The sequence below is a fragment of the Mesocricetus auratus genome, unplaced genomic scaffold, assembly GCF_017639785.1.
Source record: "Mesocricetus auratus isolate SY011 unplaced genomic scaffold, BCM_Maur_2.0 Super-Scaffold_100011, whole genome shotgun sequence".
NCBI classification, from domain to species: domain Eukaryota; kingdom Metazoa; phylum Chordata; class Mammalia; order Rodentia; family Cricetidae; genus Mesocricetus; species Mesocricetus auratus.
The window spans coordinates 8964445-8983947 of NW_024429195.1; the positions used below are offsets into that span (position 1 = coordinate 8964445).

The following is a 19503-nucleotide window of genomic DNA, read 5'->3' on the forward strand; positions in this document are numbered from 1 at the left end:
CCATTGACGTCGGCTACAAGACACCCTTCTCATTTTGGCTTCACCTTTTGCTACTTATCTCTTACGCTTTATCACTTGCAAGCTATGCGGTTTGGGATTAGGATTCTGAGTCCCACACGCCTCTGTCTTGTTATCTGCCGGATGGGGATGATAATTGATGATGCCTTCTAGAGTGGTTACAAGGAACAAGGAGATGAAACACTTACATATGAGCACTCAAGAAGTCAGTGATACAATCTTAGCAACAATGCTGCTATTCTGCACAGAAAGAAGCTGTGGTCTCTGCTCTTACAGCAAGGGGCCACGTAAACAGTGACTGTCAGTGTTAATATTGGAGCCGGAGAATGCAAACCAGAGGATGCTTTTCTATTGCATCACCATGACAAAAGTACCCAAAGAGAGAGACAACTCAAGTGAGATGATCTTGACTTTGGCCTTTCGAAACAGTTTCAGAGGCTCAGTCTGTGACGTGCCTCAGACTCTTGACAGTTGACGTGTTAGCCTGATGCTGTTGTCATGATGGAAGACCAGGAAAGGGTGGGACCAGAAACAGGGGCAGACACCTTTCAAACACCCACCACAGAGATCTGCTTCCACTAGGCAGGCTCTGCCTCTTGAACTATCCAGGGCTTTTAAAATAGTGAGACAGCTGCAGATCAAGAACTCAAAACATGAGTCCATGAGGAACACTTCTGACTCAAAGTGCAACCGAGGGGCTGGGAACTCCAGGAACCAAGTGTCTCCTACGTCTTGTGCAATAGAATTAAAAAATCTACATTAAGAAATCAAAACTGAGGCAGGGTGGTGGTGGCGCACGCCTTTAATCCCAGCACTTGGGAGGCAGAGGCAGGTGGACCTCTGTGAGTTTGAGACCAGCCTGGTCTACAGAGCAAGTTCCAGGACAGCCTCCAAAACAATACAGAGAAACCCTGCCTCAAAAAACCAAAAAAAAAAAAAAGGAAATCAGAACTGGAGTCCTATAACCTATAACCCTGATTAACAGAAAGATCAGACCTGTTTTCCTTAGTTCTTTTAATTATTAAAGAAAAGAAATACTTTTCATGTAGTAGACATCCTTCTAATGCCAAAATATAAGCCATACTTCTTTATTTAAGGCTGGAGCATTCTAAGGCCTTGAAATGAAAGTGAAGTGGGAACATGGCCTCCAAAGAGACCTGAAAATTCTTTGGCCTTCTAAGTTCCTTTGAGAAGACCCAGATCTACAATTTTCTGCTCCCACCCCAGTGGCCAACTTGAAATAGATTACAGGGAAGCCTGCGCTGAAAAATACATGTGTGTGTGTGTGTGTGTGTGTGTGTGTGTGTGTGTGTGTGTGTGTGTGTTAGACAGTTGGAAGCTTGGAGCTGGGAAGGTTCATGCTGAATATTTTTCTCTCACTGAGTACGTTTGGAAATTAGGTCCTCGGCCATCTTTTCAGAGATTTTTTTTTACTTCAAGGAATAAAATGTAACTATAATGTAGTTATGAGATGAAAAACTCAAAAGATTATGTCAAAACTGTGAAGACTTAAGAAATCATCCACCCATTCACATTTATAGACCATGTCTGTCTCTCCTGCTCCTAAAATGATTATTTCACAGCAAGGGTGAAGGTTTGCAAGTCTCTGCCCTCTAAGATTTGGTTCATGTTGATCTCTTTCATCCGGTACTGCGTGGGATTATGTCTCCTCCTCTGTGTGGCAGATTTAAAAAAAATCTAATAACTGGGTGACTGTGAATCCTCTGGCACATTATAAATAACAATGCCTCATTCATGGTTGAATATTAAGAATTTTCTTAGAGCTTGCTGTTTAAAATATCTCTTAAATGTCCACAATTGAATTAAAGCCTTATGTTCAAGCATGAACCATAAAATTAGTTGGTATTACCAATGTTCTGCAAGTCAGGGCTGAAAAAAGAAATAGATTTCAACATGAAAAAATTGAAAATCCCAGCAAAAAGCCAGTCTTTGTATTTCCTAATGGACCTAATTATATCACAAACTCTATTGAAGAAACTACACAAGCCAAGCAAAAGAACCTACCCATATTATCTATTTGATTATTTACAATAAAAACAAAAAATCTCCCAATTTAAACCAGGTAAAATGCAATTTCACAAAGAATGTTGTACACTGACATCTGCTTGCTTCAATTTCTAAGTGAACATTAAGATTGTGTTTCTCTGTATTCTAAATTTTTGTTGGTTTGATTGGGTTTATGTTTTGTTTATTTGTTTGTTTGTTGAGACAGGGTCTCTCTATGTCACTCTGACTGTCCTGGAACCCTATGTGTAGACCAGGATGTCTTTGAACTGAAATCCTCTTGCCAAAAGAGGAAGCTCAAATAGCTGAGAAACACTTAGACAAAATTTTAACACAGTAGTAATCATCAGGGAAACGCAAATCTAAACTACTTTGAGATTTCATCTTGCACCAGTCAGAGGGCCAAGATCATTAAAACAGCTCATGCTGGTTAGGATGTGGAGAAGGAAACACTCATCCATTGCAGACGGGAGTGCAGACTTGTGCAGCCACTATGGGAATCAGTGCGGCAGTTCATCAGAAAGCTAGGAATCAATCCCCCTTCAGATCTAGCTACACCACTCTTGGGCATGCACCCAAAAGATGTTTCATCCTACCACAGAGACACTTGCTCACTGCTGCCAGAATGGGAAACACCCTAGATGTCCCTCAGTGGATGGATGGATAAAGAAAATGTAGTACACTTACACAGTGGAATATTACTCAGCCATTTAAAAAATGAAATTCATAGGTAAATGGAAGGAACTAGAAAAAAATCCTGAGTGAGGTAACCATATGGTTACATACAGACCCATATGGTATTTATACGTTAGCTATTAAGTCATCCATCCACATAACCTCAGAGGTTAGGTAGAAAGTGAGGGACTGGGGGGGAGGAGAGGATCTCCCTAGGAAGAAGAAATGGAATAATAGATAGTTGTGACAAGGTGAGGGGACCAGAGCAACAAAATCAAACAGGGAGAGGGGAGGAAGAGGGGAGTGAGGGAGGGGATATGGGAAGAGAGAGTAAAACGTAGGGCCATGTGAGAGGTCATGTGGAACCCTTATACATTAGATGTTTCCTGTAACACACACACACACACACACACACACACACACACACACACACACCAACGGCACATCTCTCATTGCCAAATGAAGCTTCCAATACAGGAATGCGATGCATGAAATCAAACTCCTGACAAAAGGGGTCCCATGGGAATCCCCAAGTAACCCAGGCCATTGTCAAGGCTATTGGTAGCAGTCCACAAACTGACAGTAACGCCCTATTGCTGAAGACAACACCTACAACTCACTGAACACAGGTAAGTTGAGCTTCTGCCTGTCTAGACCCTTCACTGCTACAGACTAGTATTCATGTTACTGCACAGTATTATGCATGTTACCGAAGGAGAAATATCCTAGCCTCACACCCTTCTGTCCGCGAGAGTAACCTGGCTACAAGACACACTTGTGTAATAGCAGCACAAAGCTTGTCAGAGTAACTAACTGATGCCTGATTTAGAAATTGAAGCAAGCAGATGTCAGTATACAACATTCTTTGTGAAACTACATTTTACCTGATTTAAATTGGGAGATTTTTGTTTGTTATTGTAAATAATCCATTTGAAATGGAACCCATATACAACACCATTTGGATAGCCAAGAACCAGACACTAGATAGCCCAGGGCCCTAGGAAGAAACCAAATACCACTGTTCTGGTAAAGGAGCATAGCAATAGAACAACTACTAAAGACATTCTGTTATATATCATCATCTTAATCAGCCATCATCAGAGAAGCTTCCTCCTGCAGCAGATGGGAACAAGTACCAAGACCACAGTCAGACATTACGCAGAGAGTGAGAGACCACTCAGTCCCCATCAAGTCTCTCCCCTCAGAGCTCAGGGAACCCTGCAGAAGAGGAGGTAGAAAGAGCATACCCAGGAATCAAGAGCTTCTGAGCACAGCAGACTGTGGCAGCTTGCATAGGGCCTGAACAGGCCTGCAAAAAGAGGTGGACACATGCCCCCATCCCTAACCCAAAACCTTTCTCCAGTCAACAGCCACTTGCAGATGAAAATTTAGTTTTCACCAAGTTTGTGGAAACAAATCACTCTTTAGGATAGGCTCCATGCCCATCAGTAGATGACAAATACAAAACTAACTCATCAGCATCTTTGGAGGTTCTTTGTCTCATAATGTGGTTAGGGCATTTTTTTATTTTTAACGTTACAGGTCCTTTGCATATATATTATGGTTTGTGATTTGGATTTCTTTTAATGATATTCCTGTATGTGCAAATGTGTGTATTTGCACCTATCTGTGTGTGGGGGTGGGGGAGTGGGGGTGTCTTTTATGTTTTTTCTTTGTCTCTTTTGCTTGTTTGGCTGTTTTGTAATATTACAATTGTTTGTTTTTTATTTATCTTACAGTATTTCATTTTATTATTATTCCTTAAGTGACCATTTGTTTTCTAATGAGAGACAGAAAGGGTATGGATATGTCTGGAAGGGGTGGTTAAGAGGAACTGGGATGACTGTGGAGGGGGAAACCACAAACAGAATTTATAGTATAGAAAAAAATCTATTTTCAATAAAAGGAAAAAAATTGTGTTGACTCATAAAAGCCTATTTACAACTGGGTGAACTTTTGTTACACTCAGTCAATATAATCATATGGGATTAGGCAGGTCTCCACTTGTACATCAAGACCGCACTAACTCAAAGTCTTTCCTGCAGCATCAGCTCCATTTGCCAATAAAACTCTGTCTGACCAGAGGTCTTACCCTGAGACTCCTTGCTTCCCCAGGGCTGCCTGTGAAACACAGAATCAACATCACTGGGGATGGTTTAAAACTTCAATGAGGCCCATCACAGGCCTCCAGGAACACTGTGCCCTTTAACAAGATCCTAGGGAAGATAATGAAGGTACCGGCAGGGGATTTAGCTGGTTGGCATAAACATGTGATTTCTTCCCTAGTTTCTTCAAAGATTAGCAAGAAGAAAAAAAAATCAAGCAAGAGTTCTTAAAGAGTTGATAGTGCTTATCATGTGTGTATGTGCATTTTACCAAATTTCATCTTTATTTTAAAACTCTGCAAAGTAGGGGCCAGGGAGGTGGCTCAGGAGGTAAGAGCACTGGCTGCTCTTGCAGAGATCCTGGATTTGGTCCTCAGCACCCTCCTGGCGGCTCACAGCCACTTATAACTCCAGTTCTAGGCTGGTGCCCTGTTCTGACCTCCACAACGCTGCACATGCATGGTACACATGTGTAACAATCAGACACATATACACACATGCACATTAAACAAATACATAAATAAAGTTTAAAACTCTGCAGAGTAAGTTCATTGTTACCAAGCACATTGCCAAAAAATTAACGGCTTATAAATATCAAGGTCCAAATTAGGCTGACCTCAACTCAACATTTTCCCTCTTGTTTCTATCGCAGCACAAGACTCCTCTGTGCTTTGCTCAATTTTGAAAACTCGGCTTAGAAGTGTTGACCGTCTTCTGACCTCGGTTACTAGAGCATGTTTATGAAACTCTTTCTGTTGGTCATTTTTGGTTTTGAGTATTGTCTCCACAGCTTCCCTGCACTGGTCATGTGATTATCATAATAAATCTTTGTCATGCTGCCTGAAGGCGAGTGTATAGCATGTCCATCCCCCTTGACCTCACAACTCATCTAGCCAGTAGCTTTAAATGTTTGTTCGTTTTTTGTTAGCATTTTTTAAATTTATTTTATTTTATATCCTAACCACAGTTTCCCCTCCCTCCTCTCTTTCCAGTCCCTCCCCCCCTACCTCCCCCCTGCCCCTTCCACACACTCCTCCATATCTGGTTAGAAACAGGCAGGCCTCCAATAGATACCATCAAAACATGGTATATTAAGTTGCAGTAAGACTAACCCCCCCCCCCAACATGAAGTCTGGACAAGGTAATCCAGTATGAGGAGTAGGGTTCCAAAAGCCAGCAAAAGAGTTAGAGACATCCCCTGTCCCCACTAGTAGGAGTCCCAAAAGAGTCAGAGACAGCCCCTGTCCCCAATAGTAGAAAGTCCCGCAAGAAGATCAAGCTACACAACTGTAACATATGTGCAGAAGACTGAGGTCAGTCCCTGGTTGTTGGTTCAGGCTCTGTGAGCCCCTATGGGATAAGGGTCTCTGCATATGTTTCCATCAGTTGCTGGATGAAGCCTCTCTAATAGTAATTGGACTGGGCACCAGTCTATGCATATAGCAGAATATTGTCAGGCACCATTACATTGACTTTATTTCATTTGCTTGTTTTGCCAGTCATGCCTGGTTCTATCCTAGGTCTCTGGGCCATTCAGCCTCTGGGTCCTGGTGCTCTAGGCAGTGTCAGGGGTGAGCTCAGTCTCAAAGCATGAGTCTCAGACTGGGCCAGTCATTGGTTGGTTACTCCCTCAGTCTCTGTGATATCCTTACCCTACACAGAGCAGGCTGAAGGTTGTGTGGTTGGGTTGATGTCCCAGTCTCTTCCCTGGAATTCTTGCCTGGTCCCAGGAGATGATGGCCAGTTCAGGATTCATACCTGCTATTGCTAAGAGTCTTACCTGGGGTCATCCTTGTAGATTCCTGGGAGTTTCCCTTGCACCAGGTTTCTCCCTCACCCCAAAATGCCCCACGTTTCTAGCTGTCTCTTCCAGTGTTCTTCCTCTCCATCCCCTCTCTCTTCCTCTCCATCCCCTCTTCCTCTCCATCCCCACCTCAACATGATCCTTCAAATTCCCATTCCCACTCCATTCCAGTTCACCCATAAAACTTTTCTATTTGCCCTTCCCAGGGAGACCCCAGCATCACCCTTGAGCCCTCATTGTTACCTAGTCTCTCTGGGTCTGTGAATTGTAGCATGGCTATCTAATATCCATTTATAAGTGAGTACATACTATGTTTGTCTTTCTTGAATGATTAGTTCTAGTTCCATTCATTTGCCTTCAAATTTCCTGATATCATTTTTTAACAGCTGAGTAATTCTCCACTGTGTAAATGTAGCACATTCCTTTATCCATTCCTCTGTTGAGGGACATCTAGGTTGTTTCCAGGTTCTGGCTACTACAAATAAAACTTCTATGAACATAGTTGAGCAGTTTCTGAGAAACTGACACTCCGATTTTCAAAGTGTCTGTACAAGTTTGCATTCCCACCAACAATGGAGGAGTGTTTCCCTTGTTCCACTTCCTCTCCAGAATGAGCTTTCACTGTGTTTCTAATTTTCTTCATTCTGACAGGTGTAAGATGGCATCTCAGGGTCATTTTGATTTGAATTTTCCTGATGGCAAAAGATTTCTTTAAGTGTTTTCAGCCATCTGAGATTCTTCTGTTGAGAATTCTGTCTAGATGTATACCTCCTTTTTGTAGTTGGATTATGTTTTTTTGATGTCTAGTTTCTTGAGTTCTTTTTATATTTTTAAAATTTTAAAATCAGCCCTGTGTCAGATGTGGTGTTGGTGAAGATCTTTTCTCATTCTGTAGTCTGCCATTTTGGTGGAGTACTTCCCCTTCCAGAAGCTTCTCAGTTTCAGGAGGTCCCATTGTAGATCTTAGTGTCTGCACTACTGATGTTCTGTACAGGAAGTTGTCTCCTGTGCCAATGCGTTCAAGGTTATTTCCCACTTTCTCTTCTATCAGGTTCAGTAGGTAGTTTTAAGGTGTAAGTGTTTTCAATATTTGTTGCAGCTAAGGTAAAAACACTGCAGGTAGAACTGACATGGAAGTTTCTCCTGTGTGTTGGGGTATACCTCTGTGGTCCCAGCAACTCAGGAGACTGGGCCTGGAGTTCTAATCCCACCTACACAGCATAGGAAGACTCCATCTCAAAAATAACAACAATAATAATTGCATAGGAATCCTGTAAATTATGCCTCACTAGATACAGGGTATTACTACTGTTTTTACGTGGAGGGTATGTGTATGCCATTTCAAAATGTCCACAGTGGCCACCAATCGTGCCACTCGCCCTCAGTGCCAATGGCTGGAGGGTCGTTCAGTCACACACCACATTACATTCTGGATCTTGTTCTGAGAAAGGTTGGAAGACACATGCAAAGGATTTCTTTCAGGAAAATCAGGAGCAATGTTTTGTGAGTGGTTAGGAATCTTCACCTTGGAGTTTGTCCTTTTCTTCCTAAGTTGTCTCAAGTCCACCAGAGAATGAGCCTGGATGGAATCAGTCAAACCTATCATTATATTACATATAGTAAGAGTTTTATATTACTGATTTATAGATTTACCTTCTTCCTGCTTTACAAGAAGGAACAAGATTAATTTGGCGTTGTGTGCTGTGGACTACAGGAGTCTACTTTACTGGTAGAAGCCAGGTCATTTTACCTGTAAATCTAATCAGATCCAGGACTTCCATTCAGACAACCCATTATCCTTTGTGACAGTGGCTTTCTAATATTCTGCTCCTTTGGAAGAGCATCAAGTCCTAAATTAGTTCCTCCAGCCATGGACATTGTACCTACCCTAGTACCTGACCCTAAACTCACATGCAGCATGTTTAAAACACTCTGTCACTTCTACTTATAAAGTTTGCACTAAATGGTTCTGTAACCAACATTATTTCAGAATAACACAGGAAGGAAATTTCAAAGACATGGTAAAATGAAGCTACAGGGTTACCACAGTCTCTAGTCTTGTTTTGATTCTGGGTAAAAACAAGAATGACACACACATATTAACACAAAAAGGCTCTGAAAAAATTTGCCAACATTAGGTATTCATGAAACCCTAGACCTGCCCAATTCTTTAAGGGGACAAAAATAAAATGACTGGCATTTATCAATTAAATTTCATTACTATCTCTTCAGTCAATATTCATTTGTGAAACTGTTCTGTGAAGCCTTTTGTTTATTTAAGTATAACCTAAAATCACTTGAGTTAATGTGTCAACATAATCCTATTTTCTCTCATAAATCTTAAAGTCCTATAGACCCAAAATTCTTAAACTGTGGGTGGTGACCCACACACACTCAAACTATCATTATAATGAAATATCATAAACTAGGCATCTTCTAAATAATCAGTGCATTTCTTACAATTCTGCAGGGGGAATCCTAACATTAAGTCTACAGAGATTGCTCATGTGGTAACAGCCTGTTCTTGGTTCACAGATGGTGTCTTCTTACTGTGTCCTTCCAGAGTAAGGAAATGTAAGTTATTCTATAGTACAAACTCCTGGGCATCCTCTATATGGGTTCTAATGCCATCCACAGGGATTCCCTCTATTATGACTTACTCACCTCCCTGAAGGTCCCAGTTCCTGACAAACATGGCCTTAGGAGAAATTATAATGTTTGAGCTTTGGGAGGAGGGGTATTAAAAAGATAATCAGTCCATAGCAAAGACCATCTTAAACTAAGGTGTTGAGAAGATAAGGGAATCTAAGTGCTATCTTAATGAGAAGAAATTAAATTAGCCATAGTCCATCTAGTAAGAAAACAGGAGTGTTGACAAGAATACTTTTGAGAGTGAGGTGGGCAAGCGAAGGAGATGGTTTGGAAGCCTGGGGCCCCCATTTAGTTTGGGTTGTGCATGTGGCAGCCTAGTTCCTTCAACTGCACATGCTATGAACATACATTCCTCTCTAAACAACGAAGCTTGCAACCCTAGAATCCCTCAGCACCCCCTCCAACACACACACACACACACACACACACACACACACACACATTGAGCTATACACTCTCACCTCTTAGCAAAAAAAGCAGGCACTCCCTGCCCTGTAATGATCAGATGTAAGTAGTTATCTAGTCAAGCATACTCCCAACAAATGGGGGACTAAAAGGAAGAATGTCCCATCCAGCCTGAACTGTTTCAGGTACATGTACAGTAAGGCAAAGCCACATGCTCCAGCAACCTTTTAAAGGGAATCTCCTATTTGTCATCTGTGCCTATGCATAATTTAGAGTGCATATGGTTAATATAAGGAAAGAACCTGCAATAGAAAATGAATATAGCGCCGGGCGATGGTGGCACATGCCTTTAATCCTAGCACTCGGGAGGCAGAGGCAGGCGGATCTCTGCGAGTTCGAAGCCAGGCTGGACCGACAGCCTCCAAAACAATACAGAGAAACCCTGTCTCATAAAACCAAAAACAAAAAACAAAAAGCAAAAAAAGAATATATAACTTAATTTATCAGTCAACATAGAGAAAAACTCAAACTATACCTGAGCCATCAGCTCCTCCTTTCTATGACCCCATCAAAGAAGCCTGCGAATCATCGGGGGACTTGAGCATCTCTGTGAGTGTGGTCTGCCGTCAGTTCTGACAGTGTGTCTCTCTTCAGTCCATACTATGCCTTTGCTTTACATTGCCTTGCTCCTTTTGCAAATCTGTTAGAGCCTTTGATTTCAGTTCTTTACATGAGAAACTGATGACGCCTGTCTTAGAATCCAACCCCATCAGACATAGTAGTCTTCACCTTCTTCTTCTTAACCAGTAATCAGGCAACAGTGTTAAGTCTATGACAATTGAGAAATACCAACCCTCTGTGAAATACATACATACATATACATACATACATATATATATGTACATATATATATATATAGAGAGAGAGAGAGAGAGAGAGAGAGGGAGAGAGAGAGAGAACTTATTCATCTAAACCAGCTTCCATATTATTTCATGCCTTGTCTCACTGAGGTAAGTCATAGCTTGCTAGCCTTTATTACATTACTGAACAACTTTTCATGCCTGCTCTCAGGTGACCAGACGTTGGTTAAGACTATTCATGAGTTCCTCTCTGGAGTATATTAATTAGCATAATAATAGATGATTTAAAAAAATATCTATTTTGGTAAAACTTACCCCAAATGTTTTTTGACCAAATACCTTATTTCTAAGAACTTAAATCATTTCATTTATAAAATAAAACAGGTGTGATTCCTCTTCAACCATCATTACAATGCCTGTTAATTCTTTTTATGTAATGGTATTAGTAGCAAATAATATTTGCTATTCATAAAGCAATTTCACATACTTTACAGTATCAGCAAATTTAGGTATAACTTTGGATGTCTAAAACAATCAAGTAAATGTATAAGGAGATGTCTTCCATTATAGACAATACAGAAATCTAAATGAGGCTTAATAAAACGTAAAAGTTAAAAAAGGAGCCACTCGAGTAATGGCGGCCCGCCCTGCCCATGACAGTCTCCTTAGCAGGCAGACGCTGCCACAGAACACTGGAGCATTACAATTGCCTTAATTATTCACGGCAACACAGAATTCTATTTTTGGTCCCATTCAAAATGAGTGCAGAAATTTAGTGAGATGTGAGCAATCAGAAACGCTTCCTGTTGTCCACTAGAAAGTTCATGATGAAAGCTGAGAGGTCAAATTTCACCGCAAGAAGGAAGCTAACGACTCCCGAAATGCCCAGCGTGGCTTTAAGCACAAGGCCCTGAAAATCTGAATGTTCCTCATTTAGGTTTTGGTTTCTGAAGACCTTCTGAGAGCATCTTGATTTTAGAATCGCTGGACTGTCAACTCATGAATAAGATTTCGTGGACAACATAGAACACTGACCGCACGGTGTGTTCACCCATGGGTGAACATTAATAAGGCAAACACTAAGGGCTCGAGAGATGGCTCAGTGGTTAAGAACGCTGGCTGCTCTGCAGCGGACCCAGATTTGCCTGACAGCACCCACGTGGTGGCTCACAACCATTGGTAAGTGCAGTTCCAGGGGATCCAGCGCCCTCTTCTGGCCCCTACAGGCACTGCATGAATGTGGTACCCAGGCAACCAAAAAAAAAAAAAACCCCACGCATATACAATAAACTAAATTTTCAAATAGAAAGGCAAACAGTAACTCGTTAAGTAATGAAAAGCTTCAATTTCTCCAAGTCACGGGAAAGATTTACCTTATGACGGCAAAAAGTGAGGAGCTAAAGAAATAAGATGGGAAAAATAAGCCTTTAGAGCAACAAATGGCACACCGGGGAGATTATTTGGAAACCCCAGAGACTACCGCTGCAGATGATAACCGCAAAAACGTTCCTGTCAGAGATACTTTTGGTTTCTACTTAGATGTACCTTCCCGGTGCTACTGCCCACCCCCCACGCCCAGCTCCATTGAGGGCTCACATCTCATCCAGCTCCAGGGGCTGACTTTGACTGGAGGGCAGGGAATCCACTCCGCATACGGTCATCCCCGGTGGGTAACAACATGCCTTTCCCCGGTATGGTGGCCTTCAACCAACACTATTCACTTAGCCGCAGCCTCGCCCCTCTGGGTGTAACACTCTGGAGTCCACTGTGGAATTCGACTCAGGCTAGATTCCTCCCACAGTAAAATCACACCCAGTGCTCAAATCAAATTAAACAAACACACCTCCTCGGACACTGGACTACTGGCTTCATTTTGAATTTCATTAATTTTACCACAATTTTGTAGTGTCGTAAAACAAAGTCAGCAATATCTCCATAGACCAATATAGTACCAAACAGGGACTGTTAGACAGTATTTTTACGATTTTTTAAAATCTGATTAGTCAAGTTTTCCTTTTGCTTTCTCTTCTAATCAATGGAACAGAAAGCATGTTCATCAGTCCCAACCCCCTCTGCCCTGGAGGTGTATGCTGAACATCTCTTTACAGTGTTGTACGTCATCAGAACTGAACTTTAAAAATCTAGTTGTGTCTAGGCCCCAGGCCACGTCAAGTAGCTCCCTATCTCCAGGTCTAGAGCAATGGCATAGCGCTTAAATCGTGGACTGCTCTTGCAGTGAACCTGTTTGGTTTCCACACAGTGGTCTATAACTTTCAGAGGGATCAAATGCCCCCTACTGGCCTCGGTGGGCACTGCATACATACGATGCACATACAAATATAAAATGAATATATATACATAAAATGATAAGTCCTTCTTAAAATTTGCATCTCTCCATGAAAGCCCAACTGATCCAGCAGCTGACTTTTTAATTGTTTATTATTTTTATTTTACTTATTTTTAATATTTTTTGTATTTGAAGCGGCGGGGGGTTGCGAGGGTTAAGAAGATAAACAAATTTACTGACATAGATTCCTCAGTGAATGGTTTACACAGCATACATAGCTTCCATTCGTCCATTCTTTCATGTTCTATGTTTGCATGCTCAGGGCGCATTTTAGATGGCTCACCACAAGCCAAGCACAATTAAGAAGGTAATGTCAGTTATGGTTCCCAACCATAGTTTTCCATCTTCCCTCATTTCATAGAAAAGACCACATACAAAGAGGATGGGGGTCATTCTTAATTAAGGTCTCAGAGAGTAAGCGGAAAACCATATGCTTGCAGTGTAGATGGTCTTGACTGCAACAGACATGGAAAAATGCCAGTTCTCCAAACCAGGTTCCCAAGACAGCTTTCCAGAAGTTCAGTATTTGGCTTTTTACAGAGCTGAGCTCACTCAAAGGGACTAATCCACATCCTTAGCATTCCCTTTTTTTCTCCTCCCTGAGTACATGGTGATGGGTGCTAGACACCAATTTCCTGCTTGTGCTCACATGAGCAGCTGCAGATTCTGGGGAGTGATTGTGGGGAAGCCAAGGACGATCACTATTTAACTTGCCTGCTACAGTACTTACACGGGAACACATGTGTGTGGATGCCTAATAAGCCGTGCAGTGAAATTAGCCTGATTCTGATCAGCTTCCTTGTTCCATTAGCCCTTGGGAAGACAATGATAATTAGTTGAAACATCTGGAGAATAGCACTTAATCATAGAAAACCAATGCAAAAAAAAAAAACAAACTAAAAACAAATTATCTTCGCCCAAGGTACATTTCTATCTGGGAAAAAGAACAAAATGAAACAATTGTCAAGTTCTTCATGCTTTAGTACACAAAAATGGTAAGCCCCGCACCCCACACACTCCTCTTAAACATAATCGTGCTGGACAGACATTTGACTCAAACCTTCAGGTGGATCAAGTCTCACCCTGACTTTAGCAAATAATTAATGTGAAATTTTCATAGAAACTGTCACAGTTTATTTAACTGAACATAACATATAATTAAATGCACAGCACTGACCCTCAGCTGTTGGATCCTCGATGGTTTGGAGAAGCACTTCTCTTGTGTAAAGACAGTCTGATACATTTTTTATTTACTGCACTGACCTACACGATGTTCGACAGGTAATTAAAAACGAAAAGGACGAAGGGAAACTATCCAAAGAAGAAACAAACTGGTTTCGGCTGTTTAAGTTCAAATCAAGCACCTTTCTGAAAATTCATAATCTGATCAAATAAGAATATAGTTAGCAGGCGTGGGTGGTTAGATAATCAGAATTGCAGAATAGTTACAAGCTGTGCTTTTCCCATCCCAGACAGCCCTTTGAGGCTTGTGAATGTTTAACATGTCAATTAATGGAAATTTTTTTCAAACAAAACTTAAGACTCCAGGCAGGAAACTTTTTCTATAAACTTCAACACTGTAGCACAACCCCCCCCCCTCAAAAAAAAAAAAAAGATGGCTGTGGCCGCTTTGAAATCGCGTCTGCTCCTGTCCATACTGTGTTTTTATGACAACTGTGGGAGGGCTGGGCTCGCAATCCAGCCCCATTGCAGGTGTGAGGGCTGAGGGCTGCTGCTGCTACCTGAGAGGCATCTTCACCAGGCTGCACCACAGACGCCTGAGAACAAGGCCTGGGTGGCTTGCATCGTTCTCTGGTCCCTTTCACTTTGGAAAGTATCTAAGCAGCATCAGTGATGCAAAATGATGAGCTTGGCTCTACCTCCCTGATGCCTTTCTTTGTCTGTGACCCCTAACAAAGCCACCTCCTGCCAAGACTGGCCCACAGAAGAGAAACACATCGCCAAGGCAGAGAAGCGCATGCAAGCAGACCACCAATGCTAGCGAGTCTGAGGGGAGAAAGTGAAAAGGAGCACAGGGATCCCTCTGCCTTGGGCAGAACCTGCAGCGGCACCCACAGAGAAAATCACCTCAGAGGCACCAGCCGAAGAGTCAGCTCTGACCCCTCATGAGCAAAGACCAGCATTGCTTCCCCTGATGTAGCTAGTCTACTGTAGCCCCTAGTGACGTTCTTGGATGCCTAGTCTTTGTTTGTTTGGCTTTATGTATCATTGTGATGTTGAGAAACAAAACATGTGGCCTTACCCAAGGCTTTAAAGGGGGCAGATCTGAAGGTCTCTCGACTGCGGTGAGCAGGTTCAAAGTATACATACACACTTGCCTGTTCAGAGATCGCCATGGGGTGTTGTATTTAGAATTTAGAGTGTTGGTTCTATGAATGGGAAATGCTTTGAACTAGACTTGATAGAATTTAGAGCAGAGCTAAAAATCTGAATCCTAAAACAGCCAACTGAGTTCTGCAAAATGTGTATAATCTCCGGCATGGAGTAGCTGTCCCCAAAAGTACATTTGCTAAGGATGGGTAGATGGGTATATTGGTGGATGACAGGAAACTGAAGAGAGCGACCACCTGTCACTATCTCTGCCTGACTCAGGGGTCACCCATATGTTAGCTTTTCTGCAGATTTTCTTTCCTGTCTCTTCCAGCTTCTTGATAAGTCTAAGGTTGCCTCCCTCTGAGGCCTGTGTTTCCTCCCTGGATTTCCTCACTCGTTGCCAAACATTGACTACCCACATGCTTCCCCAAGATCTGTGGCTCTTTTTGTGATCCCATCCTAGTTCACATACTTGATGTTTCTCAGAAAGACCGAATCTGATGATCCCTGACTTTACTGTTTCAAAGACAACTCAAAACAAGGGGACCAACTCTTAAGTCACGGTCTCCCTCAAAGTCAATTTTTTTCCTAACAATTACATGTGGTGCTCATATTACCTCATTCTAACCTCTCCACTTCGTGTCTGAGATATAATTTAACATTTGAGCATTTAAAAAATAACGATAAGACATGTATTCAAAACCTATAGTCTATTTGATGCTATGACTCAACTGTGATTGGGTGCCTATTTTCTGTGGTCTGCCTTCAGTTTAGGGACTCTATGGTACCCGAGTGTGGGAATCTGCATCCATTCTCGAGCTAGAATCACAGCAGGCTCAGGGGTGAAGGGGATGTGACCAGACGATTGAAAACCACTCACCTTACCTGCCTTGCAACATAGCACTGTCATTGAGCAATTATGTTTTATGCCAGACATCAAGTGATCTAAATAATTCCACACATTTCCAACAATCATCCTAACTTTTATTCACATATCAAACACAAGAGTCTACTGTGTTGCATTTAGCTTTCATGAGGCCAGGAAGAAAACAATAGATGCCAAATATTGATGCTATTGAAGCCTTTTGCTTCAAAGAAACATGATTTAAAATGGCACTCAACAGTGGTCTTGTGCACATTTTAGGGTCGATTGTGATCCTTCAGAGGGGAGTTATAGATGGGAAAAATATGATACCCTTCTTGGTTGAGAACATGCATGACTTGTTCATTAATATAAGAGTTTCCCATCCTAAATTTAGTGTTGACCTAAGGCCCCACTTGTGTGGTGGTTTATAACTTTGATAAGAGGAAATGTCCCAGATTAAGCACAAAAATGATTCTGGCATGTTTGAACAAAACTGGAGTTAGCACAGGGCCCCTAATATTCATTGTGTTAAGATCCGAGGAGGCACAACTCAAGAGGGGAAGGATAATAACTATATTTGCTATCATGAAGAGGGGGTAGGAAGACAGGGAATTGATGCAAGGCTAAGAAGATGGCCATTTAACTGAGACAGAACATTGTCTATCATGCCTGTAGACTATATGCCCAGTCCTCCAAGGACTTAGCCAAAGACTTTGCAACCAAGAGTTTGGGTTATTTTTAGCTGTCATGACAACAGGCCTGGTGAGAGCAAGTTGTATTTCCTATATCTGTTGCAGGAAAGTCTTCTATAAAATAAGAATGACAAGGAATGCTATTTTTGTAATGCTTTGTCACCTCCAGGCAATGTGTTGTCCTTTATGTATCTGAGATACAGTAACAATGATGTCAACGTCAAGAATTCTCAGCCTGGACACTGGCACCAAGGACACACTGAGGATTCTGGCCAATCAGGAAAGTCCTGGTAGCAAGACTCCTGCAATGAAGGTGAGTTTGGCAGTAGTAAACCTCCAAAGACAGCCACCTGTGGTTTCCCCCTCCTCAACTCCATGCCCTGGTGCAGTCTCCTCTCTCGCTGACTAGAGCGGTCCAATAGGAGTCTGTGCATGTGTCAATGTAGGACTCCCCAGACGAGGTCAGAAAATACACTGAAGCTACAGTTTTCTCCTTCTGTTTTGGATCATTTGCTTGGTGAGAAGTCAGCTGCCACAAACCTCAAACAGCATTGTGGATAAGATCCATGGTGAGGAACTGAGAGATCCTGCCAGAAGCCAGTGACAAACTGAGGCTTCCTGCCAGTAACCTTGTAAGCACGCCATCTTGGAAGCCACTAGCCAAGCCCTCGGTTGACTTCATCCCAAGTTTCTGTTTTAGCCTGAGCGATTTCAAGCCTGAATTGCTCAGCCTAGCTGATCCCATTGGTGACCCACAAAAAAAGGTGACAGATAAGTGCTCCCTAACTTCAGCTACTGAGTGCTGGGGAGTCACTTCTGCATAGTGATGCATATATATTTTGATGCTTTGGGAGTCGGAAATGGGTGGCTAGAGTAACAGATAACTAAAAGTACTAAGTGACTTTGGGAAAAGACGGTGGGCAGAAACTGGGAAGATTGGGGTAGAGCATTGGTGAAACCTAAAATATGTGAGCAAACTCTCCAGAGAACCCAGGCCCCACCACAGAGGTTGTGAATTTGGGGAGGGGGACTAAGAGAGATGTGGAGATAGAAGCAAGAAGACAACTTGTTATCAGGTGACAAAAAAAACCTTTGTGGCTGTTTCCTGGATGAATGTGGAAAGCCGAAAAGGGACCACGCATGGCCTGGCAAAGCAGTATAGAAAGCACAGTTCTAATCCGGCTTGCTACTTACAGCAAGAGTAGAGAGATGGCCAGAGGAAAGAGGCCCCAACCTGATTAACATATAATTGACAGATTAAACATGCATGTACTTACAAGTTTAGGCATGCAGTGTTTTGACCAGTTCGTAGTGTGATGACTGAATCACGCTAGTCAACACATGTAGCACCTCGTGTCCTCGTCAGTTCTCGTAGTACGCACAGTCTTTCCATTTGCTTTTTGTTGCTGTGATAAAAACACTGACCAAAACCAGTTTGTGGCCGGGTGTTGGTGGTGCACGCCTTTAATCCCAGCACTTGGGAGGCTGAGGCATTTCACTACAGGTTGAGGAAAGCCACAGCAGGATCAAGGTAGGAGCTGAAGAGCAGCTCTGCTTACAGGTTTATTGAGCTACCTCTACCTAAGGGTGGCTCCACCCACCGTGGGCTGGGCCCTCCCACATCAATCACCAATCAAGAAAATGAACCACAGACGTTTCCACAAGACAATCTAATGGAGACATTTTCTCAGCTGGGGTTTCCTCGTCCCAGGTGTGTCAAGTTAATGATTGATGGTAACTATGACACACATTTAAGATCACTCTTAGCAACTGCACAAATCACTTCTGCTAACTACCCTCTTGATGCTGGACACAAGACACCTTTACCTTTCAGGTTTTATCTAACCAAAACCTAGGATAAAGAAAGACCTTCCTGATTTTGAGAACTTTCAGTCTGTTCAAAAATGTCAAAACTAAAAAGTAGCTTCTATGCAAGGAGCCTGCTCCCTCCATTTAGTCCCTTATACTATGTCTTTCCTTAAGGTAGTACATTTGTCACAGCTGATGCACCATCATCGAAGCCCAGGTTTGACATTCTAGCTCATTTTACTTGTGTCCATTCTGTGGGTTTGGACAAATATACAGTGGCAGGTGCCCATCCCTTAAAAATAACATGGAGTGGCTTCATTGCTCTAGGATTTTTGAGCTACCTACTCATCCACCCTCCTCCCTTGTTTTTTTCTACTCTTTCTAATTTAGTAAATTAACTGGAACAACGTATCTAACGAACGCAAGCTTCTGAGGTCAAAGAATATAGAAATTACCTTTAGCATTTATTGAAATTCACAATTGTTCAAACTCAGACGTCTGTTATGTCTTCTCAGGATTGACCCCTGACCTCTTGGCTCCTTCTGATCTGCATGATTGCCACATGCAGAATTAATACACATCCAGGCTCTTCGAATTATTCATTTTTAACAGCTTTTCATAGGCACTTCAAATGAATAGCAACAGGGCTTTGTTTTCCAGATGTCAGCTCATGTGTGGGAATAATTCTCCCAGACTTTTATAATTATGACAATTTGGGAAAGGGAAGAACAAACAGCACATTTAATTTGGAACAATTTTCACAAAGTCTGTCTTTGCTTATCTTCTCAATCCTTCACTATTTATGAGTTTGGCACAGTCATCAGAGTGGTGGTCCTTTATGGAAACAGCCTAAAATCTAAAGAGACTGGAGCTTGAAAACGATGCATTCTGCACTAAATGTGTAAAATAGAA

General features: G+C 42.1%; 1 long non-coding RNA gene across 4 annotated transcripts in view; it reads right to left on the bottom strand.

Annotated features, from left to right (window-relative positions):
- LOC110342407 overlaps positions 1 to 18389 on the bottom strand; it is a 31691-nt gene extending 13302 nt beyond the window's left edge. The window contains exons 1-3 of one of the 4 annotated variants that reach the window (XR_005880328.1): positions 15155 to 15241; positions 14069 to 14274; positions 13622 to 13704 (exon numbers count right to left, since the gene is read on the bottom strand). This is a non-coding gene — a long non-coding RNA (uncharacterized LOC110342407). Of the gene's footprint in view, positions 1 to 13621; positions 13705 to 14068; positions 14275 to 15154; positions 15242 to 18059 lie in introns of those variants that run through there. The other 3 variants (XR_002384465.2, XR_005880327.1, XR_002384466.2) reach the window with 3 other exon arrangements.
- Between the last annotated feature and the right edge of the window lie 1114 nt (positions 18390 to 19503).